We start from the raw sequence: 26,516 nt of genomic DNA on the forward strand, positions 1-26,516 counted from the left end.
GCTGGAAGAAGAGTGGGGTGTGGAAATTCTCTTAGTGGAACATGGCAACCTGAAGGAAGACCCTTTCATTCATCAGAAAGATTGGTCCTGAAAGGTGCTAGAAGGCCAGGACCAACCTGATTCATAATGGTGATAGGGGTTGATGGTGGAACTAAAACCAACTTGAATTATATTTGTCCTGGGTTTTCTGATTTTTAGGTTCAATCCCTGTGGTGAAACCACTATCTCCTTATTGCTGTCATTGCCTCTTTCTTATCATGTACAGAAGATTAAAAACGGCTGTCAGAGCTGGGCATGCCCAATAACCACAGGCAGGCTTTGACTGCAAGCAAAAAGCTGTATCAATTCCCCTTTATATCTGCATCAACTACCAGAGAGCAATCAGATGTATCAGCGGGAAGCCTCACCTCAGTGTGAATAGACTGACCAGTTCAAGCAGGATGGTTTCTGCAATGCCTTGCCGGGATGTTCAGGGCAGCCAGTGGGCTTTTCAGTTCTGCCACTAAACTGACACTTCTCAAAATGATTTGTTAGTTCCTTCAATGGATATTTTGTCTTCTATACACAAAACTTTAATAATACAATTGTGAAATCAATGCCATATCTTGTAGTATCTTGTACAAAAACAGTAGGGTTTTTTTGACCCACAATTATTTATAAGGCTATTATAATGTTAATTTAGAATTTTGGAATGCAGTAATTTCCTCTACCCTCAGTTCTCTTCCACAGTTTCAGTTACCTGGGATCAAACACAATCTGAAAGTATTAAATGGAAAATCCCAGAAATAAACAATTCGTAAGTTCTATATTGTGTGCCATTTAGAGTATTGTGATGAAATCTCACAGCCTCCCACTCTGTCCTACTCAGAATGGCCCAGAATGTGAATTATCGCTCTGTCCAGCATACCCACACTAGATACACTACTGGTCTGTCAATCACTGGCATTGTCTGTTCCTGACTTCCAGCTCTCAGCATACACATGACTGGATGGTCCAGGATCACCTGAAGCAGGTGGTTGTCCTTCTGACCATAGTTCAGAAGGTGAACAGCAGCTTAATGCTAAGTCCCAGTGCTTAATTCGTTCACCTCACTTTATCTCATCACACAAGCATTTTATTATCTTATATCATCACAAGAACTGTGAGTACAATACAGTAATATATTTTGAAAGAGATAAAGAGGAAGAAAGAGAGAGACCACTTATTAGACCATAGTGTTATAATCGTTTTTTGTTTTTTAGCCTCACTTGGTTCTGTTAATCTCTTATTATGCATAACTTATAAATTTAACTCTATCTTAACTATGCATACATAAGAAAAAAAAGTATATATTGGATTCAGTACTATAGTGGTTTCAGGTTTCCACTAGGGGGCAGGTCTTGGAACATATCTTTTATGGATAATGGGGGACTACTGTGTAAGGAACATTTTAAAATGTATTATCTCATTATTATACCAATTGCATGTGGCATAAAAGAAAGGTATTAACATTGTTTCAATATTATGAAGAAGGAACAGCACAGAAACTTCTTAAAATGGATATATGAAATATATAAGTCCAGAGTGGAAACCACTTTTCTTGGTCTTGACCATTGTATTGATCAGATTAAGATATCTTATGTTGTGGTAAAAAATGACCCCAAAAATTTTAGTGAAATTCAATAGAAAGTAATTTTGTTTCTTTTTCATCCCTCATATTATGTGTCTATCATGATTCAGCTGAATGGTTTTTAGACCTATGAAACAATCCTATCTACATTATCACTGAAAGGAACAGTTATAGAAAGAATTCATAATTCTTTTTTTATTTTTGATTATTGTGGGTACATAATAGTTGTATATCTATATAGGGTACATGTAATGTTTGGATACAGGCAAACAATGTGAATTAATCAAATGGGGTAATTGGAATATCCATCACCTCAGGGATTTATCATTTCTTTGTGTTAGGAATATTATAATTCCACTCCTTTATTTATATGAATGCATACCCTAATTGTTGATAATAGTCATTTTGTTGTACTATCAATTATAGTTCATTCTATCTAACTGTATTTTTGCACCCATTAACCATACCCACTCTATCCCCCACTCCTCACTAACCTTCCCAGCCTCTGGTAACCATCATTCCACTCTCTGTTTACTCAATTGTATTTAGTATTTAGCCCCCACATATGGTTGAAAACATGCAAGATTTCCCTTTCATCACTTGGATTATATCACTTAACATAACATTCTCCAGTGCCATCCATGATGTTACAAATGGTAGAATTTCATTCTTTTTTTGTGGCTATATATTATTCCATTGTGTATATGTACTGATTTCTTTATCCATTCATCCACTGCTGGACTCTTAGGTTGATTCCATATCTTGGCTATTGTGAATAGTGCTCCAATAAACATGGGAATGTAGATATCTTTTTGATATGCACAATTCCCCTTCTTTGGATAAATAACCCATAGTGAAATTACTGAGTCATATAGTAGTTCTATTTTTAGGTTTTGAGGAACACCCATACTGTTCTCCATAGTGATTGCATTTTCACATTCCAACCAATGGTGTAGAAGGGTTCTCCTTTCTTCACATCTTTGCCAGCATTCTCTATTGCCTGTTGTTTTGATAAAAGCCATTTTAACTGGGCTGAAATGAAATGTCATTGTAGTTTTGAACTGCATTTCCCTGATTTCTAATGATGTTTAGCATTTTTTTTTCATACACCTATTGGTCATTTGTATGTCTTCTTTTGAGAAATGTCTCTTCACATCCTTTGCCCATTTTTAAATTAGATTATTTTATTTTTACCTATTGAGTTGTTGGAGCTTCTTATATATTCTGTTGTTAATACCTTGTCAGATGGATAGTTTGCAAATATTTTCTCCCATTCAGTGGGTTGTCTCTTCACCTTCTTGATTCTTTTGCTGTGCAGAAGCTTTTTAGCATGATGTGATCCCATTTGTCCAATTTTGCTTTAGCTGCCTGTGTTTCATGGATATTACTCAAGAAGTTCTTGCCCAGACCCATGTCCTGAAGTATTTCCCCAATGTTTACTTTTAGTAATTTCATTTTTTCTGATCTAAGAATTAAGTCTTTAATACATTTTGATTTGATTTTTGTATATGATTTTTGTATATGATTTGATTTTTGTATACTAGTTAAGTATCTAGTTTTATTCTTCTGCATATAGATATCCAGTTTTCTCAGCACCATTTTTTGAAGATATTGTCCTTTCTCAACTGTATGTTCTTGGCAACTTTGTCTAAAATAAGTTCACTATAGATATGTGGATATATTTCTGGGTTCTCTATTCAGTTCCATTGGTCTATATGTGTCTGTTTTTATGCCAGTACCATACTGTTTTGGTTACTACAGCTCTGTAAGTATGATTTGAAGTCAGGTACTGTGAATCTTCCAGTTTTGTTCTTTTTGCTAAGGATGGCTTTGAATATTCTGGGTCTTTTGTGGTTCCATATAAATTTTAGGATTATTTTTTCTATTTCTATGAAGCATGTCATTGATATTTTGATGGGGACTGCACTGAATGTGTAGATTGCTTTGGGTAGCATGGCCATTTTAACAATATTGATACTTCCAATGGAATATATTTCTATGGTTTGTGCCCTTTTCAATTTCTTTCATTGATATTTTATAGTTTTCAATATAGATATCTTTTACTTATTTGATTAAGTTTATTCCTAGATATTTTATTTGTAGCAATTGTAAATGGAATTACTTTCTTGGTTTCTTTTTCAAATTGTTCATTGTTGGCATATAGAAATGCTCCTAATTTTCTTATGTTGATTTTGTATCCTGAAGCTTTACTGAATTGTTTATCAGTTCTAATTGTGTCTGTGTGTGTGTGTGTGTGTGTGTGTGTGTGTGCATGGAGTCTTTAGGTTTCTCTAGATATGGGATCGTATCATCTGCAAACAAGGATATTTGACTTTTTCCTTTCCAATTTGTGACTTTTATTATTTTCTCTTATCTGATTGCTCTAGCTAGAATATCCTGTACTATGCTGAATAACAGTGATAAAAACGGGCATCCGTGTCTTGTTCCAGATCTTAGAGAAAGGCTTTCAGTTTTTCCCCATTCAGTATGATATGAGCTATTTGTCCATTACATATGGCTTGTAACATGTGAGGTAAGTTCCTTCTATATTCATTTTTTTGAGAGTTTCTACCATGAAAGGATGTTGATTTTTGTTAAATGCATTTTCAGCATCAATTGAAATTGTTGTATAGATTTGTCCTTTGTTCTGTTGATATGATGTATCACATTGATTGATTTGTGTATGTTGAACCATCCTTACATCCCTGGGATTAATCTCTCTTGATCATGATGAATAATCTTTTTAATATGTTGTTGAATTCAGTTTGCTAGTATTTTATTGAGATTTTTTGCATCTATGTTCATCAGCAACTTCGCCTATAGTTTTCTTTATTTTTAATGTCTTTGTCTGGTTTTGGTATCAGAATAATGCAGGGCTATGAAAGGAGTTCAGGAGTTTTCCCTCCTCCTCAATTTTTTGGATTAGGTCAAGTGGAATTGGTTTTAGTTTTTCTTTGAATACTTGGTAGAATTCAGCAGTGAAACCATTCGATCCTGGCCCTTTCTTTGATGGGAGACTTTTTATTACTGATTCTACCTTGTTACTTGTTATCAGTTTATTCAGGTTTTGGATTTATTACTGGTTTAATCTAGGTACGTTGTATATGTCTGAGAATTTATCCATTTCTTCTAAATTTTTCAATTTATTGGTATATATTTGTTCTTAGTAGTCTCTGTTGATCCTTTGGATTTCTGTAGTATCCTTTGTATTATCTCTTTTTTCATCTCTGATTTTATTTATTTGAGTCTTCCGTCTTTTTTTCTTAGTCTGGCTAAAGGTGTGCCAATATTGTTTATCTTTCCAAAAAAACAACTTTTTATTTTCTTGATCCTTTTGGAGGGTTATTTTGTTTCTTTTTAATTTCATTTTTTTGTATTTCTGATCTTTATTATTTCTTCTACTAATTTTGGGTGTGATTTGCTCTTGTTTTTCTAGCTCTTTGAGATGCATTGTTAGGTTGTTTATCTGAAGGTTTTCTACTTTTTTGATGTCGGCACTTACTGCTAGAAACTTTCTTCTTACTACTGCTTTTTTTTCGCATCCCATAGGTTTCAAAATGTGGTTTCATTTTCATTTGTTTTGAGAAATTTTTAAATTTCCTTCTTAATCTCCTTATTGCCTCACTGGCCAGTTAGGAGCATATTGTTTAATTTCAATGTGTTTTTGTATTTTCCAATGTTCCTCTTATTATTGATTTCTAGTTTTATTCCATTTGTGGTCAAGGATAATACTAGTTATGATTTCAATTTTTTTTCATTTATTAAGACTTTTTTTGTGGCCTAAAATATTGTCTATCCTTGAGAATGATCCAAGAGCTGAGGAAAAGAATATGTATTCTGTAGCTGTTGGATGAAATGTTCTGTAAATATTTATTAGGTTCCTTCGGTCTAGAGTGCTGATTAAGTGCAATGTTTCTTTGTTGATTTTCCCTCTGGATAGTCTGTCCAATGCTGAATGTGGAGTGTTGAGGTCTCCAATGATTATTTTAGTGGGGTCTATCTTTCTCTTTAGCTCTGATAATATTTGTTTTATCCATATGGGTACTCCGGTGTTGGGTGCATATATATTTAGAATTGTTATATTCTCTTGCTGAATTGACCCTTTTATCATTATATAAGGACCTTCTTTGTCTCTTTTTACAGTTTTTGTCCTGAAAGTTATATTTTTCTGAAAACGATGGGTACTTCTCTTTTTGTTTTCCATTTGCATGGGATATCAATTTCCATCCCTTTAATTTTAGTCTATGTGTACCTTTATAGGTGAAGTATATTTCTTGCAGACAACACATAGTTGGCTCTTCTTTTTTTTTAATCCATGAAGTCACTATATGTCTTTTGATTGGAGAGCTTATTAGTTCATTCACATTCAATAATATTAATGATAGGGATGAACTTCTATTGACGTATTGTTATTTGATTTCTGGTTGTTTTGTGGTCTTCTCTTTTTCTGTTACTTCCTTCTTATCTTTCTTTGATAAAAGTGATTTTCTTTGATAGTGTCTTTTAATTTCTTGCTTTTTATTTTTTTGTATATCTATTGTAGAAGTTTTTTTCATTGAGGTTACCATGAAGCTTGTGAAAACATTTTATAACCAATTATTTCAATCATTTGACAAATAAATAAGCAAAGAAATGAACAAGCAAGAAGGAATTCTTCCCTTTAACTCCATCCCCCTCCTGCTTTTTAATTTTTTGTTGTTTCCATTCATATCTTTTTGCACTACTTATCTTTCAAAAAGTTGTTGTAGTTATTTTTGATAGGTTTTTCTTTTAGTCTTCTTACTCAAGATATATGTGATTTTTACATTGCAATTACAGCAATAGAATATTCTGTATTGTTACCGGTGAGTTGTATACTTTCAGATGATTTCTCTTTGTTCATTAACAACCTTTCCTTTTCTTTCACAGTGAAGAACTCCTTTTAGCTTTTCTTGTATTACAGGTCTGATTTTGATGAAATCCCTTAGCTTTTGTTTGTCTGGAAAATCTTTATTTTTTCTTCATGATTGAAGGATATTTTTGCAGGATATAACATTCTAGGATTAAGGTTTTTTTTCCTTCAACATGCTGAATATGTCATGCCACTCTCTCCTGGGCCTATAACATTTCCACTGAGAAGTCTGCTGCCACATGTATTGGAACTCATTTATATATTATTTTTATTTTTTTCTAGCTTCTCTTAGGGCCTTTTCTTTATCTGTGACCTTTGGGAGCTTGATTATTAATTGTATTGAGGCAATCTTGTTTGGGTTAAATGTGCTTGATGTTCTATGACCTTCTTATACCTGAATATCGATATCTTTCCTTAGGTTTGGAAAGTTCTTTCTTAATATTTCTTTGAATAAAGGTTCTACTCTGATCTCTCTCTCTTTCTACCTCCTCTTTCATGCCTGTAATTCTTAGATTTTCTAGAATTTATAGGCTATTTTCTAGATTTTATAGGTATGCCTCATTCTTTTTTACTCTTTTCTTTTTTCTCTTCTATTCATTTACTTTCAAATAGCCTGTCTTTAAGCTAATTCTTTCTTCTGCTTGGTCAATTCTGCTTTTGAGAAACTCTGATGAATTTCTCAGTTTGTCAATTGACTTCTTAAGTTCCATAATTTCTGCTTGATTTTTTTTTAATTTTTTCAATCTATTAAATTTCTCTGATAGGCTTCTGAGTTCCTTCTCTGTTGTTTTGAACTTCATTGAGCTTCTTCGGGATAGCTATTTTGAATTCTTTGTCTGAAATATTAAATATTTTCATCACCCTGGTACTGATCACTGGTACCTTATTTAGTTCATTTGGTGAGGTCATGTTTTTCTGAATGTTCCTGATGCTTCGGATGTTCATCAATGTCTGGGCATTTAAGGGTTAGGTTTTTATTTCAGTGTTCACAGTCTAGGCTTGTTTGAGCCTGTCTTACTTGAGAAGGCTTTCCAGATATTCAAAGGAAATTGAGTATTATTATCTAAGTCTCTGGTCACTGCATCTGTATCAGTACTGGGATTCCCCAATCCCAATAATGCTATGACTCTTCCAAACTCTTTGTGGTACTGCCTTGGTGACTAATTTTTGGTTCTTCTGAAGGATTTTGCTTGTGTGGATAGTTGTTGAATTTGGTGTTTGTGCAGTGGGACAATCACTGGATAGTTCTTTTATTTTTTTTCCCACTGAATATTTCTATTTAGCCATCTTGCTCAGTGTCCTGTCATTCCAGAATTGATAATATTTAAAGACCCTGCTCAGAAGTGGCAAATATCCTTTCTCTTTGTATTTCATTACTTCCAAGTCACAGAAACAAAACTGATATCACCAGAGTGGGTTAAGCATTATCCTCATAGGGAGGGCCACCATAAGTCACATGGCTACATTGCCATACCTGCCGTCAACAGGGCAGTGAAACATAATTTTTTTCAGAGGTAGAGAAGAAACTTTGAGAACAGTAATACTGTTATCCACAAGGTATTAAGGTATGAAGGTATGAAGGTATTAAGATAGCCAAGAAATAATTCCTAATTAATAAATGTCCAGATAATATTCTACATACGAAGGTAGGCTTAGATTTGGAAGAAAAGAACCTGAGTAAGATATTGTAAATTCCTGTCACAGTTTCAGGTCTAACATAGAAATGTTTAGCAAGAATAAGTTGAGGCTGTGTGGCATTTATATACCCAGGAGGGAACTTGATATGGTAAGTTCTAAAACTCTATATTGGAAGCCCCACTATTTTATAGAATGTGATTTGTGCCAAATGCCTATTTTTTCTTTATTGTCTTTAATAAAGTTCTTTGGGAGTTTCAAATGTCTTCTATTAAACAAAGCAGTTTTTGTATACTACTGGGGCAGACAGTTAAAGAGTGAGTCGTGCATCCCAGGCAGACTGCTTGTTAATGGCAGGGAAAACAAATGAAAGACATCAAGGGAAGATAAATTTCAGAGCGACAGAGCTAGTGCCACTTGTTCCTGCTACTTTAATTCTGGAAGTCCTCCTTTCACTGTTAAACATTAGAAAATCTCCTTTTTATTTATTAATAGAGGCAGCGTAAACTCACTTTCCCTCGGGCATTGAAATTGACCCCATAAGCATGATGAGATATATAATTTTAATCACAGCATTTTATAAGATATTTGCATTTTTAGAATGATGTTTACAAAAGGTTAATAAAAAATACCTATGTTTTGGCTTTATTTTGGCTTTACAATAATTATTAGAAAATATAGGATTCTTATAATATCTTTAACATCTCCTCTCTTTGTATGTGAAACAATGACTGACAAGGCATAGGATAGTATAATTTAATTGGCCAGCATTAAAACAAATTCAAATAGAAAAGCTCATTTTTGCTATCTTACTTTTTTTTTTTCCAATTATAAGTAAACTCAGATTTCCATCACTTCCAGGCTCAAGGTTCCTAGAAAATCTGACAATGATTTTTATCAGGCCCAAATATTTCCAAGTGTTCATGCTCAGAGAGCTCCCTTAGCACAGGCCTGTTCTACTCTCAATATCTTTCAGGTTTTAATCCTCTTTTGATACAGTTGCTGAACGGAATGCAGCTCATAAAAATGAAACCTGGGAAGGTCTACATATAACTCACACTGAGGAGTATAATTGAGCTTAGCATTTCACACTGTTCTAATTATATGTATTCAGTTTTCTTGCTGCTTGCAAAACTTGGAACTCTGAATCGTGGCTATTTTGCCGGAAAGATAGACACTTCTCAGACATTCATATCAGGATAAATATTTGGGAGTGTGTCTGTATTAAGCATTTTGAAAGACAACTATGTAACCTTTAAAACAAAAATGCATATAGATTACACCGATACTTGATATAGGTATGCATCCATCACATTATAGTTTTTAAGTTTTGAATAGGCAAGTTTTGTCAAATGCAATCAAAGGCACTTCATAGCACTAAACAATAAGAATCATAAAGTGCAATTTCATATTTGTACTTTTATTCTTTTGTTCATTTGAGTGTAAGCTTGTGATTTTATTAAGAAATATTAAGAAATGACAAAATGTTATAATATGATTTAAAATTTGATATAGAAGAGAATATGTTTGTATCAGTATTTCTTGGTATAAAACACTAATCAATGTGGCACACAAAAATATTATTGAAAAATTCATTTTGAAAAAAATGTGCTAAGCAAATATTGCTGAGGTACATCTTAGAACTTTTAATTTATTAATATACATCTGATTTTTACCTTTTTTTAATTTCAGCATATTATGGGGGTACAGATGTTTAGGTTACGTATGTTGCCCTATCCCCCCTCCCCCCCAAGTCCGAGCTTCAAGCATGTCCATTCCCCCAGGAGGTGCGCATCGCACTCATTGTTTGTGCATATGCCCGTCCCCTCCTCCCCCCCTTCCCCCTGCCCAACATCCAGTAAATGTTATTCTTATATGTGCACTTATGTGTTGATCAGTGAAACCAATTTGATGATGAGTACATGTGGTGTTTGTTTTTCCATTCTTGGGATACCTCACTTAGTAGAATGCGTTCCAGCACTTTCCAGGAGAATACAAGAGTTGCTATATCACCATTGTTTCTTAAAGCTGAATAGTACTCCATGGTATACATATACCACAGTTTATTAATCCACTCATGTATTGATGGACATTTGGGTAGTTTCCACATCTTTGCAATTGTCTCACTGGAGATAAGTGATATCTCATTGTGGTTTAGATTTGCATTTCCCTGATGATTAGAGATGTTGAGCATTTTTTCATATGTTTTTTGGCCATTATTCTGTCTTCTTTTGAAAAGTTTTTGTTCATGTCCTTTGCCCACTTTTTGATAGGGTTGTTTGATTTTTTTCTTGTTGATTTTCCTGAGTTCTAAAAAGATACTCAATGCAGTATCTCTCAATTTCCCCAGATCTTTTCTCACAAAATATTTTTCCTACAAAACAATCTTTGGTGAACATTATTCTGGGAATATGTTGTGGTAACCCACATCTCATATCTATACCCAGAGGTGACACTCCAGAGATAAGTCTGGCTGTAGCTCTAAAGACTGGAGTGATGGAGAGTCTGTGAATATCCCTCTGCCTCAGAGAGGCCATTCCTTGGTTCAGGAATACTGGGAAGGTCTAGACTTCAACCAGGAAGAGTTGAATTGGATATTATATTCTATTCTAAGATAGAAAAAGCAGTTCAAGTTTTGTCTTCGTTTTAACCGGGCTGCTTATTTCTCTTAAAGTAGAGTTGAGCCTTCAGATCCAGTGTAAAACTGCCGTAGCTCTTCAGTACTTCCAGGATAGATACGGCCTTGCAATAGCTTCCATGGATAGTATTTTCTACCTCCCTAATATTTCTGCTGCATCCCCCTGTAGTCTATGCTAATTACTCATGAGGACTTGTATGTAAACTTGAATTACAAGTATTCGATTGCAATTAAGAGGATGTGCTGTCTGCAGTCACATAGTCTGACTTAAAATATTAGTTCCATCATTTATTAGCTACATGGTAATGGATAAATTACTTAACCTCAATGTTCTTACCTGTGAAATGGGTATGGGATTCCCAATAGGAAAGAAGAGATGGACAAACAAATAGCCACAGCAGTGCCTGCATAAATCCCGAGTAAAAGAACCTCTTTAGATATAAAGATACATGCTTAACACTTACATATAATAGGATAGAATAAAGAAAATCCCTTATAGAAGTTTCACAAGCAAAACTCTTTATTATTAGGTGTTATAAAGGCTAAACCATGTTCAGCTGTAAGTGAAATAAAACCCAGTTTGAACTGGCTTAGGTCGAAAAAAGTAACTTACTGGCTAACATAAGCGACAATTCATAGGTAACTCTGGTTTCAATGACAGTTTGATTTAGGCCTCAAACAAATGTGCCCATTTTCATTTCTCAGCTCTGCTTTGTCTGTATAGGCAGCACTCCTCACTCCCATCCCACTTCACCTGTCCTTAGCTTCAGGATACCACGCTCACAATATTAATACAGTAGAAAAATATAGTATCTTTCAGGATGTAACCCACCCATGTTCTAGAATTTATTCTTTTTTGTTGGACCAGATAGGTTCATATTATTATCAATAGAGAATTACTGATTGCTTTAGGCCTAGGTCTCAGGGCCTTCATGGGATGAGAATTACATTTAACTGCATAAACGACAGAGGTGGAGAACTCTTGCCCTCTAAAGAGAGGGAAGATATAGATAAAACAGAAACGATTGTCCAGTTCAGGTCTACCTCATGTTACTTGTGCTTGTGGGCAATACACAGGAAGATGATGAAGACAATTGGCCAATTGCCTATGGCTACTACAGATTCTCCCAACCACTCAATTTCTTTTGCAAAGATATGGATAATTCAAATAGTTCAGTTTGTATTCAGAATAATTCGTTGTTATTTTTGGACATTTTTCTATATCACTTTTGCTCTATTTAATATTTTAGTTACCTTTAATTTCTAACTTTCATGAAAATTATAATAATAGAAACTGAAAGGAAGAAGCATGGAATTATATGGTATCAAAGAAATTATATTTTAGCATTAAATTATTGTGTAAGTATCAAATTAATAATTAACAATAAATTACTCAATGGTGTATAGATAACACAACTTTAGAGAGTTTCACTTCTCTATAGTGGTATGTAGTGTTGTTAAATTGTGTTCTGTTATTTCAAATAATGTGAAGCAGAGAGATATAGAAGAATCTATTAGAAATAAAGCAGATACTCCTTGTCTGTTTATGTATATGTGTGACTAATGGCTGACAAAGGGAATACATATTAAAGATTAGTGTGTAAAAATTGTGGGAGAAAAAATTCTAATTTAATAATTTTTATGAGTTATAAAATTTTCTATTACTATGTTTAATATTATCTTGTATGCATAAGCATCTTACATCTATTGAAAATGGATAACTTATTTAGTTTATAGGATATTTAAATTTGCATTAAAATTTAAAATAAATTGGAAAAAATATTTGGTCAGAGAGATTCTAAACATAGGCATCCAAAAAAGATACAAAACAAATGGCATAAAGTTTATTCATTCATTCATTCTTGCATTTATTCAATAAAGATTCATGAGGACCCCTCTATGCCAAGTCCTGAATATACAAGGAATTCACCAAGAAAGACATGCACAGCACCTACTTTGAAGTCTGTTTTCTAGTGGATCATTACCTTTTGCTGAGTGCTTCCTGTATGCTTAGCATTATGCTTAGCCCTGAGACACAGTAGTTCCCTTCAAACAACCGATAGTAAGTAAGAAGTGTGCAGAGTCATTGCAGAGCTAATAGGAGTAGTACTTGAAGGCTGAAATGATGGATGTGTTTTCTGATATAACCAAGTTATAGAGAAAGAATAGGAAATCTCTGGGATAAGAAAAGGAATAAAATGTTCTAGGTACTAGAGGCAACATTAAGGAGAAATAGTCAAACATTAACTCACATTATTGGACAATCTTCAAATGTCTAACACCACTGAATCATGGAGGGCAAAGAGAGATATGGGAGAGACATAACCAAGTCAGAGTAAACTTCCCAGCCACTCCAAGGAGGTCATTTTGAAGTTGTAGTAAGCCACTGAGATTCTTTTTTCTTTTTTTTTATTTCAGGGTATTATGAGGGTACAAATATTTTGATTACATTTTGTGTCTTTGCCTCACCCAAGCGACAGGGACATGCCACTGAAATTCTTAAGCTGAATAGCATTTGTATATGTGAAAGACCAGGCTGACAATGTCATAGTGGCTGAATTGGAAGTCAGGGAGTAAAAACAGAAATATGATTATTTATTAGAAAGATATACCAGTTATTCGAATGATAAACAATTGGTATGGGAACTAAGCCAGGAACTGGGGAATGGAAAGAAATAGGAAAAAAAAAATCAAGAAATATTCATAAATGATATTTGAATTCTATGGGGGGAGAAACAGGAAGAAGTTAATGGTTGTTTCTAGTTTTCTAATGTGATAAAGATAATGTCTTCCCCTTGTATGGCAGTTAAAGAGCAATCAAGAGTCTTGGGAATAGAAGCCAGTTAGGAACTTAGGAGAAATGCATTATTTACAAGAGAGAACAAGGTTTACTAGTGACCAATTAGACTTAAAAGATTTCCTGCCTTCTGATCTTGGTATTATTTTGTTAAAAGTATTCATGGTATATTTTTGACTTCTTAAGTACAATGATCAAAGGAATGGCTTTAATAAATTCTACAAAATAGTATTAAACAATTTAATATATTTAATCAAATCTAAGTGACCTTGTCCAAGGTGTCTTCCCTTTCATTGATCTATTTAATTTTTAGTTCTTTGCCTTGAAGTCATATTTCAGAGGTGCACACAGATACTCCTCTTTTTCCTTTGTGACAATGATAACATTAGGACATGAAAGAAGACATTAGACATGAAAGAAGACATTAGACATGAAAGAGGACAGGAAATAGTTTAAAGCCTATTTTGTTTTCAAGTCCCTGTTTGATAGTCATTCTCCCTGACTGCTCCTAAACCACAAGCAAATGCCCAGGTGTAAGAGAGACCAGCTGTGAAAAATCAAATGAAGGTGTGTAACTTCTGGTATGCATCTACTTTCAAACCTATAGTCAGGACCTCACTAAAATATAAGCCGAGGCGGGGCTAAAGTAAGCACAATGGACTTTTACTATTTTAAGACTTTGATTTTTTTAGGACAGTTTTAGTTTCGTAGTAAAATTGAGAGGAAGGTACAGAGATTTCTCATTTCCCTCCTGCCCCCTTACATGGACAGCCTCCACTATTACCAATATTCCCTCTAGAGTGGTACGTTTGTTGTAATTGATAAGCCTACACTGACACATCATATTCATTCAAAGTCCATCACATTAGGGTTCGTACATTGGTGGGTTTAGACAAATATATAATGACGTGTACCCACCATCATAGCATTATACAGAGTAGTTTCACTGCCCTAAAACCTCTCTGTGCTCCACCTTTTCATCCCTGCCTCCCCCAAACCCCTGGCAACCATTGATCTTCTCATTATCTCCACAGTTTTTTCTTTTTCAGGATGTCATATAGTTCAAATCACACAGTATGTAGCCCTTTCAGATTAGCTTCTTTCTCTTAGTAATAGGCATTTAAGGTTCATGCGTGTCTTTTCACGGCGTGTTAGCTTATTGCATTTTAGTGCTGAATAATATCCCATTATCTGGATGTACAACAGTTTATTTATTCACTCACTTACTGAAGGACATCTTGATTACTTCTAAGTTTTGGCAATTTTGACTTTTTTTAATTTGCTAGGAAATAATTGCTATTTTAGGTTGTTTGAATATGTAGGTTCTCTATATGGTGGCCAAAAATGACTATAAATTCAATAATGAATCCAGAAAAAGGTTATTGGGCCAGTAAGCACTGAAGTACAACTTCACTGTGTTTATTATTCCCAGTAACTACTGGATTAATGTTACTATTTCAGAAACAAATGTTAAATATAAGACCAAGTGGCACCTGGTCACTTGGCTAGTTAAGTAGTTCTTTAACGTAGTAAAATTATGTGCTGGGTCTGGCTGTCTCTGCCTGTCCCTGGGACCAAGCCATTGTCAAACTCACCATGTGCTGCACAGTAAAGTTCCATTCACAATTCAATGAAAAATGCAAAAATGAGAATATAGGGTCTGGGGTACCACAGAAATTTCTGGTTCTAACAATACAATATTTAGAGGGTTGTGTTAGGAGGAAGGAAGGTGGAGGAAGGTATATGAGAAACAAAATCAAACTTAAATTAGTAGTTGATCATTGGCAATATCTCTTGCATGTACTGAGGTTGTTTATAACAGACATGCTTAATTTGATTAAGGACCATGTCAGGTGGGTATTTTGTTGATCAGTAGAAATTGTATCAAGCTGAAAAATTCTGAAGGTGGCCAAAAAATTTAAAGATCTGTTAAATGTTACCTTTGCACAAAGAAAATTCCCCATTTCTGTTTGTGTGTGTGTGTGTGTGTGTGTGTGTATGTATATATGTGATTCTAAGATTACTAACAAGGATTTCCTATATCTTCTATTCATGAAACTATGCAAATTCTTTACACCATACTTGGAGTAGCAAGCTCAGTGTGATTGAATCAGTGTGAGTTCTAGGTAATATTAATTTTCAGCTGTGAATATGGTTAGACTACCTACAGCTTCACATCCGGAAAGTGTTGCCTCTTGTCTTTTATAATTAATCTGCTCCATAAGTACGTGCTCTCAAAGTTCATGATATCAAGATGATTTCTGAAATTATACTATCAATTTGAATAGTCTTATAAGAAGAAAAGAGTTTAATATTTTCACGTTTAACTCAATGAATAATTAGTTTGTAAACACGGCTACATATTTAGACAGTCTGACTTTGTATTATCTGACATACAGTAAAACTTATTTAATTACACATAATCTTGAATCAAGCTGCTTTTGCAGCTTGCCCTATTTTATTGTAATAAATAAAAATATTTTTATTTATTTTTATTTAGAAATACTTTCATACCATTGGCCCTTTCTGTTACACAGTTTTACTGTTTTAAAATCTAATTTCAATCATACCAATAAAATTATGGCAGACACTTGGAAATATTTTTAATGGAAAAATAATAAAGGTTTTAAAATAAAATATATTTGGACAAAATAAGATAATTTTTCACACTTTGGACCGTGTTGTCATCATAGAGTCAGGCTTTCTACAAAAACATGGTTGTTTAAAGACAAAACAAAACAAGAAATAAGTCCCGCTGTCTCAAATGCTTAATGATACTATCATGTTTACCATATTAGGTTATTTATAAGATACCAACTTATCCCTTTCCAACTATTAAACTGTGATGTTTTCTATGACTGTAGTTGTCTTGCCATTTTGAGGATTTCTGATCATCCACTGACCCAAATACATACATGCACAAAAAATAATTTGTTAAATAAGAAAAAAATGATTCTGAGTAAATAAAGAAAATTTCTTTAAATTTTTCATCTACAGTTTGTCCTATCTTTTTATTATCTTTTAAGGCATAGATAGGCTCCCCTAATTTTGTTTATGTTTTAAGGCTTACTGATATGTTATTCACTTCTGAATTGAGGCTAATTGATATTGATCTCTAGGCCTTGTAGATTATCATTGTCTAGGGAGGAAGTTATTCCAAGGTGGTATACATGGCATAAATAGCATTCTTGGCAGAAAACATCAATATCTAAACCTCAGGAAGAAGCTTTATTCTGTCTTGTTATTCTTAAAATGATTGAACTAGGGAGAACGTAAGTTGAGTAGTTACAGTATATGAAGATTTCTGAAAGCTTAATGTTCAGTGGTAGTGAGACACTCTGAAAAAGAAGGAAAAAAATAAAAGGAAAAGCAAAAGTAGTCATTTCAGCAGGTAAGTACTTGACATGGAAAGGACCTAATCTGAAGTGGCCGGAGACTGAATAGATCTTCAAAATCATTTTCAATGAACAAGGTGGCAAAGGGATTTTACACTCTAGGAATATGAATGAGAACTTCAGCCATTTTCAAAATTTATTGCACATCTCCTTGCTTCAAAATGTGCCTTTTTCCATCAGAAAATGATTCTTTCTACATTCTAAATGAAGATATTGTTTTTCATGGTTGTTTCACTCTCCACATAGTGATGAAAATGTTCAGTCTTAAAAACATACAATAGTCAAACAGTAAATAATAATTCCACTTTTATATTTGAACAGGTAAATAAATACTCAGAGACATACGGGAACAAATAAAATTGTAAGACATGCAATTCTGGGATGTGCTTCCTAATTCTCTATGCAAATATAAATATTATGCCATAACCCACAGTAATTGTTGCTATGATATCATAGATGACCTGCAATTTAATTACAGCATTTTGGTCTGCAAGGGGTTTTAAAAATATGTTTTCCAGTTTCTCCAAATAAATCTCATCCAGGAGTGTTTCTTACCACTTATGTGTGACACTTACCAGTTTTGTGCATTTTGATTGTCTACATTCTATTTGGGAAACCAGATGCATTTGAAAAATTATCAAAAAGATTAACTTAGAGAGCCACAGCATTTAGATTGAGAAGGGCCAGTAGAGACCATCCACCTCTATCCCCACATTTTACAGAAGGAATAGTTGAGGCCTGGAAGACATTCCAATGGTCAAATAGTGTTATAAGATTTCCAGGAGTAATATTATATATTAAGATTTTAATTAAAATATAGATGTCATAGGAATAGTAACACATATTTTTCTTGCCCTAGATTTAGAGTAGAAGAAAAGGATAAAATTTTGCTGTTTATATTCACATTAAAAAAGGTGAAATATACACTGACCTAAGAAATGATACGGAAAGAATGCATGAGGATCATGTAATTTACATTAAAGCTATAGATAAATAAAAAAAAATTGGAAGCCCCAAATAAGTGATAAGAATATCAGGCTCCCTATTATAACACACTACAATATGCCAACAAATAATAGTATATTTTTTACAATAAACTATCTTGACCTCCACAAAAAATTAAATATTGTTCTCAAACATTACACACATGCATACTAATTTTAGTACTCTGAATACTATTTTTAGTTATTTCCATTACAGTTATTTTAAAAGTGATATAACTTTAAATTTTTACAGTGTTTAATAAATTCATGATTTTTAAATTCAATATTTTATTTTGAGATAATTTCAGAGTCATGTGTAGTTTTAAAAAATAATAGAGATGTCATGGACCCTTAACCCAGTTTCCAATAATGGTAACATCTTGACAAATTACAGTGTCTTATCACAGTCAGGAGTTTTACACTGCATTCAAGATTCAGGAAAGTTTCATCACCATCACGATCCCTTTTATTGCTTTTTTATAGCTACAGCCACCCACCCCACTTCTCCACAGTGTCCCTAATCACTGGCAACCACTCATCTGTTCTCTATTTCCATGCTTTTTAAAGCCAATTTAAACAAAAGGTGTAAAGATAGCAACACTGAAAGAAAAACTAAACTTCTAAAGCAGCAAATGATACCTTTCATTACTGTTCTTTCAGTATATGAAATTCATACTATTCTAAACATTACCTTTAAGTTAGATTGTTAGATTATCTATCAATATATATTATTAATTCTTTTCTCTTATTAAATAAAACTTCTTTTAAATTGTAGGTAAAATTTCAAGAATTTAAGGGAAAATATTATGAAATACAAGAGCAGTAAGTTGGAATTTGGAAACTGGATAATATTATTTCTCAATAAACTGCATATGGAGAAGTAAATTATATCTTTGGGCCTATGTTTTCTCATGTAAAGAATTTCAGGAGTTGTGATGGTCCTTAAAGCATTATGCATGTTTCCATTTATAGTAAGATGAAATAATTTATTAAGATGGTATTGTAATCTTCTCCATCACAAAGACAGTTTTGTTTTTTTCTTTTTTTATTATAAAGCAGAAGAGCCATAAACTGTAGAAATAAATATTAAATATGGTTGGCACGCAGCAGATTTGACTGCCACTCACTAGTGACTACCACTTGATTTCAGGCACAAGTGATGTATCTGGCCAATTACTGGGAGAGCCCACCTGTGCTTAATTCATCTTTTCTAGCGTGGAATCTCCAGGAAGAGATTTCATCTTATAAAAAAAGGGGGTCACCTGATGTCATTATAATGCCATCATAGGGGTGGCAAATTTTAGAATTTAAATGTTACAATGTATGTCACTCACATATGTGTCTTGGCATATACCCTCCCGTCTCCTTCTGCAACATGGATTAATATCTAGGTCTAAGGGGAGAAAGAAGACTGTGAGAAAAAAAATTAAAAAAAAAAGTTATGCCACTAAAAAATGTGTAAGACAGTCTTTCATTCTTTCAAAAGTAGTGCCTAATGTATGCCAGGCATTTTTCTACATGCTGGGAATATAGCAGTGAACAAAACAAGAAAAATTCCTTCTCTCTAAGAGCTAACATTTATAACACCACAAAAACAGCCTTAGTTTGTTATCTATGTGAAGAAGAGCAACGCTAAGGAAGGAAGAGAAGGTCTTTCTTTTTTTTTTTTTTTTTTCTCTTTTTCTTTTTTGCAGTTCTATAGGAACACAAATTGACTTCAATATTTTGGTAGATGCTACCAAGCACAAATCTATTACTAGTATAGTCGGCCATGGTGATTTGTTGAAAATTATATGACCTCTAGTGGAAATATGAGCAATATCAGATAATAGTTCTTTATGAGCTCGGGAGAAAACCAGCAGAAGTGCCTAACAAAGGGAATTATAATCAGACTGTGTGGCTGCGTGACTCAGTGCTTCCTGAATACAGCAGTACCCATTAGGCAGAGTGGTGACACACTGTGGGACTAAAGTAGAATTTTTGAGAAATTGGGTACCATCTGGTACCCTTGGAAATACATATAAAACAATCTTGGGAACTCCCAGAACTACCTCGGAGGCCTTTGAGTAGATTGGTGTTGACGACACTATTGGTGACCACAGCACATCTCTTTGAGTCATGCCAGGCTTTAGCTAAAGTTGCTGCGAATAATTCTTGTAATTGCTGACCCCCTTCCCACTACAACCTCAGTACCATTCAGCTTTTTGTCCCTTTGTACCTTAAAATTCCTGCAATGTTGCTCAGTCTGTGCCTAGAACTCGAGAGTGTTAACATTCTCAATGCACTCTCCAACCAATGAAGAAAGTGAGCCAGTAGATAAATGTTCCAGCCTCTCATGTTTCAGAAGGACCATTCTGACGTACATTCTAAATGGCTTCTGAAAAATTCCTCATCATGATAGATTCCTACTTGTCCAGAGAGGTAACTGATCAATAATGTATCTCATTCCCCACCCGTTCCTTTTTATCCTATTTCTCTTAGTTCCTTCATGTCACCTTCCTGAGATGACCTTACAATAAATGCTATTTACTCTGGGGAACCTAAATGCAATTTGGGAATCCTCATTATAGGTAAAGGGACTGTCGATAAAGTACTAGCTGCATACATATGTTTGAGTCCATCAGTGTTCCAGTTTCATGCTACAACAATTTAGAAATCCAGGTAAGCAATCCAGCTATGCATCTGCTCTTAACTACTTTGTATAAAAAAAGAGATGTAGATTATGGGTAAAATATTAATTTTGAAGCAAGGTTGGTTATAACATACAATTAATGAGATCATAGGTAACATTTCTCTGTAAGTTAGTTACTTAACATGGACTAGTCTCTTCATCATGAAACTGTATGTGGAAGGATTTCTACTAACAAAGGTGGGAAGCAATGCCTGAATTTGGAACTGAGGATCAATCACTTGAAATGCATTGAACACATTTTTATTGAGTATAGCCTATATACTAAGAACAAGATGGAAATAAAAAGTAGCATGATGCATATGTCTTACACAGGAGAGACACATGTTGTATATGCGCAAATATCAATAAGACAAAACAACAGAAACACATAATATATAGGGTATAACTAGACACTTGGAAGGTTAATGTCCAAAATAGGAAAGTTCAGTTATAATGTTCAAAGAAGGAATGGTGAAGAAGGAATCATTTGTGATTGATTTTGTTGCTGGAGAGAATATCGGCATGCAAAACTGCTACAGGTATGGCAAGTAGTATGCATAAAAGTGCCAATTTACAATGAATCCTTAGGAAGTGGTGAACCAATCAGATTAACTGGAGATAATATACTTGTTTGGAAATGATTAAAATATTTGTTTGTGGCAATATTGAGAAATTCTTTAAAAATTATGGATGTGTTACTTTATTCCAAAAGCAATGAAAAACCATTAAATTATTTGGAATATTTTATCCTCAGACTTAATTTTTATATAGTTTTATCTAAGGTCAACAGGAAAACTAGTTTGAAATAGAGGCAAATTTTTAGTTATGGGAAGCACAAAAGAACCAGTATTTGCTATAGGCAAGAAATAGTTAAAGTCTGGTCTGGGACTAAACATTGGAAATAAAGAGTAGTAACTGCCGTGTGAATGTAGTTCTCCTAATTATCCATCATGGAGCCCTGGTTACCTTGCACACCTCCACATAAGCCAGACATAGGCAAGGCTCAACCACAGTCTGATCTGAGTCTTAGTTAAATGCCCTATGATTCTCCTTGGAACATGGTGGGAATCGTGTACAATTTACCTCCCTGTCTTTTGGAAGCTCTCTATCTTGTGGAAGGCTGCCACAGGATATTGGTCTTCCACTTACAATCCATTACTGACCCTTCCTTCATTGGGTGCAGCTGTAGACTATAAAACTTCTTGGTTGTGATTTAGAGTTGGCTACTCAATTGCAAAACGAGCCACCACTCATGTCACGTGTCATCTGGCTTCTTTGGTTTTTTGTCATCCTGCAGGACTAGGAATGCAGGGAGCTGACACCATAGTGATCTTGCTTTTCTGTATTTGTAATAAACTGTTTACATCCACTAAAAAAGTAAGAGTATGAAACTATTTTCAAAGAAGTATGAAATTAATAATTTGAAAGAGAGACTGGAGAAATTTGGTAATGGAGATGACTCAAGATCGAGGATCATCAAGTTGAAGACTATGGTACAATTTTTGAGTGGAACTTAAAGAATAGCTCCTCATGTCTCCAAGTTTGTAAAACTGATGTGGACTTTCTTAAATGTAAAATGTCTAGAAGACAAAGTGATGGGGCAGAGGAATCAAATTACTAAAGATTATCTTGAGGGACTCAAGAAAAACTTAATCACAGTAAAAAAGAGGAAGAGGTGAAGTGAAGAAAGTTGAGTTGAGAAATGGAATTCCAAGATGGGGAATCTAAATGGACAGTTCCAAGACCCTATTAAATATCTTGGTTATCATTTTATCCCTAATCCATGATATAAAGTAGATAATATATAGTTGGTAAAAGAACAAGTGTATTTTCCACATACCTGCCATATGGACCTTTTTAACAATAAATTTAAAGCCTGCATTTCCTCTTGTTCGAACCTCTAATATATTCCATATCACTAAGAATGAAATCTAAATTCCTAACTGAGGCTTGTTTGGTTCCAAGTATTCGGTCCCAGGTTACCTCTCCAATTTCATCTACCACCCCCTTCTTATTCACCACTCCATCCAGACTCATCATATTATTATACTATTTTCCAAACACAGTAGTCATGTTCCTATCTCCAGGCCTTGGCCTTTCCTGTTCCCTCTGCCTGCAATGCTCCACCCCAGAGATATCCACATAGCTTGTTTCCTCACGTTACTCAGCTCTCTACTTTAGATTCAGCACAGTTGCCCTCTCTGATCACTGTATATAGAGCCATATGCTTACCTGACTGCCAGTTTCTTATGCTACTATGTTTATCTTCATAGCAATTATCCCCGCAAAATACATACTATGATTTTCTTTCTTTATTGGTTATTTCTCATCACTAGGATATAATCTTCATAATAGTAGAGACTTTACTTTCTTCCTGAATGTATTCCCATAACTTAGAATAATGCCTGCTAATGGTTGATCAATGTATATATTGTAAAGTAATGATTAAAATGTACATTTTTGTTACACAGGAAAATAACAGTGACCACCACATCAATATAGAAAGTCCTCACTTAATGTCCTTGACAGTTTCTTGGAAACTGTGCCTTTAAGCAAATTGACATACTGTTTATTGACACTAATTTTACTGTAGGCTAATTGATATAAATAAGAGTTAAGTTCCCTTAACATATTTCTTTTCATAAAACCTCACCAAACTTCTAAATAAAGATGCAAAATACTTCTAATATTAAGCATTTAAATAAATGTGAGTTATATGTATATTTAAGAAAAATTAATAAAAACAAGTAAGATAATTACTCAATTTTTGGTGAATCAGTGAGTGACAGAAGTTGTAGTGGTGGAGGGTCAAATTAAAGAATAAATGTTTGCAAAGTGAAATTGTCAGCAGCACCTCCTACCACCTCGCAGTTCAAAAACAATCATGAATATGGCGGTTCACTGACAGCACTATCATACCAAAGCACTTATTGTCATACATTTGTATGATTATCATAGATTTTACAAATTTTTATTTGACAATAATTTTCATTCATTCATTTATTCATTCATTCATTCATTTTCTAGCCCACTATTCCAGTTGAGGGTCTCTGGTGGCCAGATCCCATAGTGGTAGCTCAGGGAACGAGGCAGGAACCAGCCCTGGACAGGATGCCATCCCACCACAGGGTACATTCACACACACCCCCACACTCACACTGAGACCATTTAGATAAGCCAATAAACCTAACATGTGCATCTTTGGGATGAAGAAGGAAACCAGACTACCCAGAGAAAACCCATGCACGCACGGGGAGAACACACAAACTCTGCATACACAGTTGACTGACTGAAAATCTACTTTTTTTCCCCCTTCGTCAAAGTTATAAGAAAACAACTTTGAATGAAGCGATGTTATTTGGGGACCAGCTGTGTGCTGATATTGCTCCCCCTGCACTCAGATCATGATAGAGTTGAGTCAATAAAAACTAAGTATAATTGTATGACAGGCAAAAAATTAAAGAAATTAATTTTAGAAGTAGATTGGAATTAGTGTGATGATTTAGCTGTCTGCTAATTCAAAGTGTCTCCTAGAGGGGGAATAGTAACAGAGAAAGAATCTGGAAGACTCCTATAATAAGGTTTTAAGGTTGAAACATTAGCCTGAAAAGATGCAACTGCCATGTAATAGTAAAGTAATTACATGTTTCTAGAATTTGAATATGTCCTTGAAATCTTTACAGGAAAAATGAAATCTTCACCTGGTTAGAAAATTTCCTGTTGTTGATATTGTTTCTTAATCCTTGATATGTTATTACAGAAAATTTATTCTACCAGAAAATGCAGTGAGTTTAAAATGAAAAGGAAAGTCTAGACAAAAAGTGTTAGGTCTCAAAGAACAAGTGATTCCTTCAAAAAAGGAAAAAGCATAAAGAAGAACATCTAAAAAACTTAAAATATCTTCAAAATCAGAAAAAAAGGACAATGGTGAAGAAACTGAACCCAAAGGAAAATAAATTAGTTATTCTATTAGACTTAAAGTTCAAGGAAGCTGTATAATTAATTTGAGAAGATCGCTGTAGTCAGAGTAGGTACATGATAGCCAATATGTCAAATTCCAGCTTTTGCCTTCTTTCTTCACTTGTCAAAGACAATTAATATCAATGCGATACAATTATTTTGACAATAGAATCTATGAAATATTTATCTATGAAATATTTACATCAGTGCCTTGGCAAATTTTAAGCTATCAACAAATTAACTATAATTTCCTTGGCAAAGATAAGAAATCAAATGTCAGAGATTTTATGATTCTTATATGAAGTATACATATTCAAATATTTTCTTAATCCTTGTTTACATTTTGTCACCCTATTCCCTTTTCACACCAAAAAAAGAAAAAGAACAAACACAACTACTTCCATTTTTCTTATGATGGACTTTGCATATTTCGATAGACATTAAAAACTTAGTAATGAAACAAAAAATCACATGTAATAATGGAACATGAAATTCTGCACTATTAATATAAACACTTTACTGCAGTTATCTGTATTAACTCTTATAGACAAAGACCTTTTTGTGAACTTTGTTTTTCAGAATTAATAATATTTTTAATAGGATTTAGAAAAACCTTTAAAGTATATTCTTCTAACATTCATAGATATTGTAGGTTTGTGAGTGCTGGCAAGCATTTGCTGAACAATACTCATAATTGTTAGCAATAGAAAGCATGAATTCCTCAATAAGCAAAGCTACTTTTATGACTGTTTTTTGTTGATAAAAATGAGTAATTAAAACGAATGAGTATAAGATTTTTAGTTTTACTCAAATGTTTAATATATGTTAATTATCTTTGACTTCCGAACATGTTACCATGCGTCTACGCAGTTGATGCCCTTCCAAAGTAGCTTTGCAGTACAGTGTTCAGTGAAAACAAACAGTAGTCAGTAAAAAAGCCTGCAATATAACAATGCAATCTGGTGTGTGAGAGGACTTTCAGGAAAAAATCCATTCATTCTTTAAGTAAGGCAAAATCTGAAAGTCGGTTTTTTTCTCACTTGTCAGTAGATAAGCACAATCAAAGTAAAGTCCTCTTTGGAGAGCTGTGACCATAATGGAAAAGAAAGTCATATATTTACCATGCTGTAATAGAATATTTTGTAATAACATTCATTTTGAAGCATTGCAAAGGTTTTTGTAAGAAGTAATGAAAATGCTGTGTTAGTATGAATAAGAAAAGCTGATTCTATCTAGCAATAACACATGAATGATAGAATTCTTTATTACCATTGCCAAAAAATTTATACAAGTATAAATGACAAGTATACCCATAAAATTTATGGCATGGCATAGAACATTGTATTGTCTTGTCAAATAAGGAAGCATTTTAATTTAAAATAAATTGTACTTTATGAGTTGGTACAATCTTCAGAGATTATTGATCAAAGTTATGATAATTAAGATGGATTTTTAAAAAGTTAAAAATGAGTTTTCAAATATTGTGATTACAAAAAAAAATTTAGCTAGTAGCCATGTTTTTAAGATGATAATCTAGATAATTAAAAAACGGATTTTTTTTTTAATGAAAAGAAGTTTTTTTGGTAATATTAGTTTCTAAAGATTTAGGATGCCTCATATGAGTGTTACTTAGTTTACAGAAGAAAAATAATTTCAACATGCTCCACTTAGCAAGAATTTTACATGAAAATTATGGTGTTCATAGAGATATTTTAAATGACTCCTTTTACCTGAATCATATAATGCATGCTATTAATAGAAACATTCATCAAATGGTCTCACTCTGATTCAATAGGTTTGAATCAGCAAAGTTTGGATTAAAATAACAAAGATATGCAAATACAAACCAATTTTCATGTCTTTTTTCTATAAGAACATTGCAATGAGTTATTCCATGATAAACAGTATCTTACAACTAACCACAACTACTTTGTAAT

The sequence above is a fragment of the Propithecus coquereli genome, unplaced genomic scaffold (assembly GCF_000956105.1).
Source record: "Propithecus coquereli isolate 6110/MARCELLA unplaced genomic scaffold, Pcoq_1.0 Scaffold160, whole genome shotgun sequence".
NCBI lineage: Eukaryota > Metazoa > Chordata > Mammalia > Primates > Indriidae > Propithecus > Propithecus coquereli.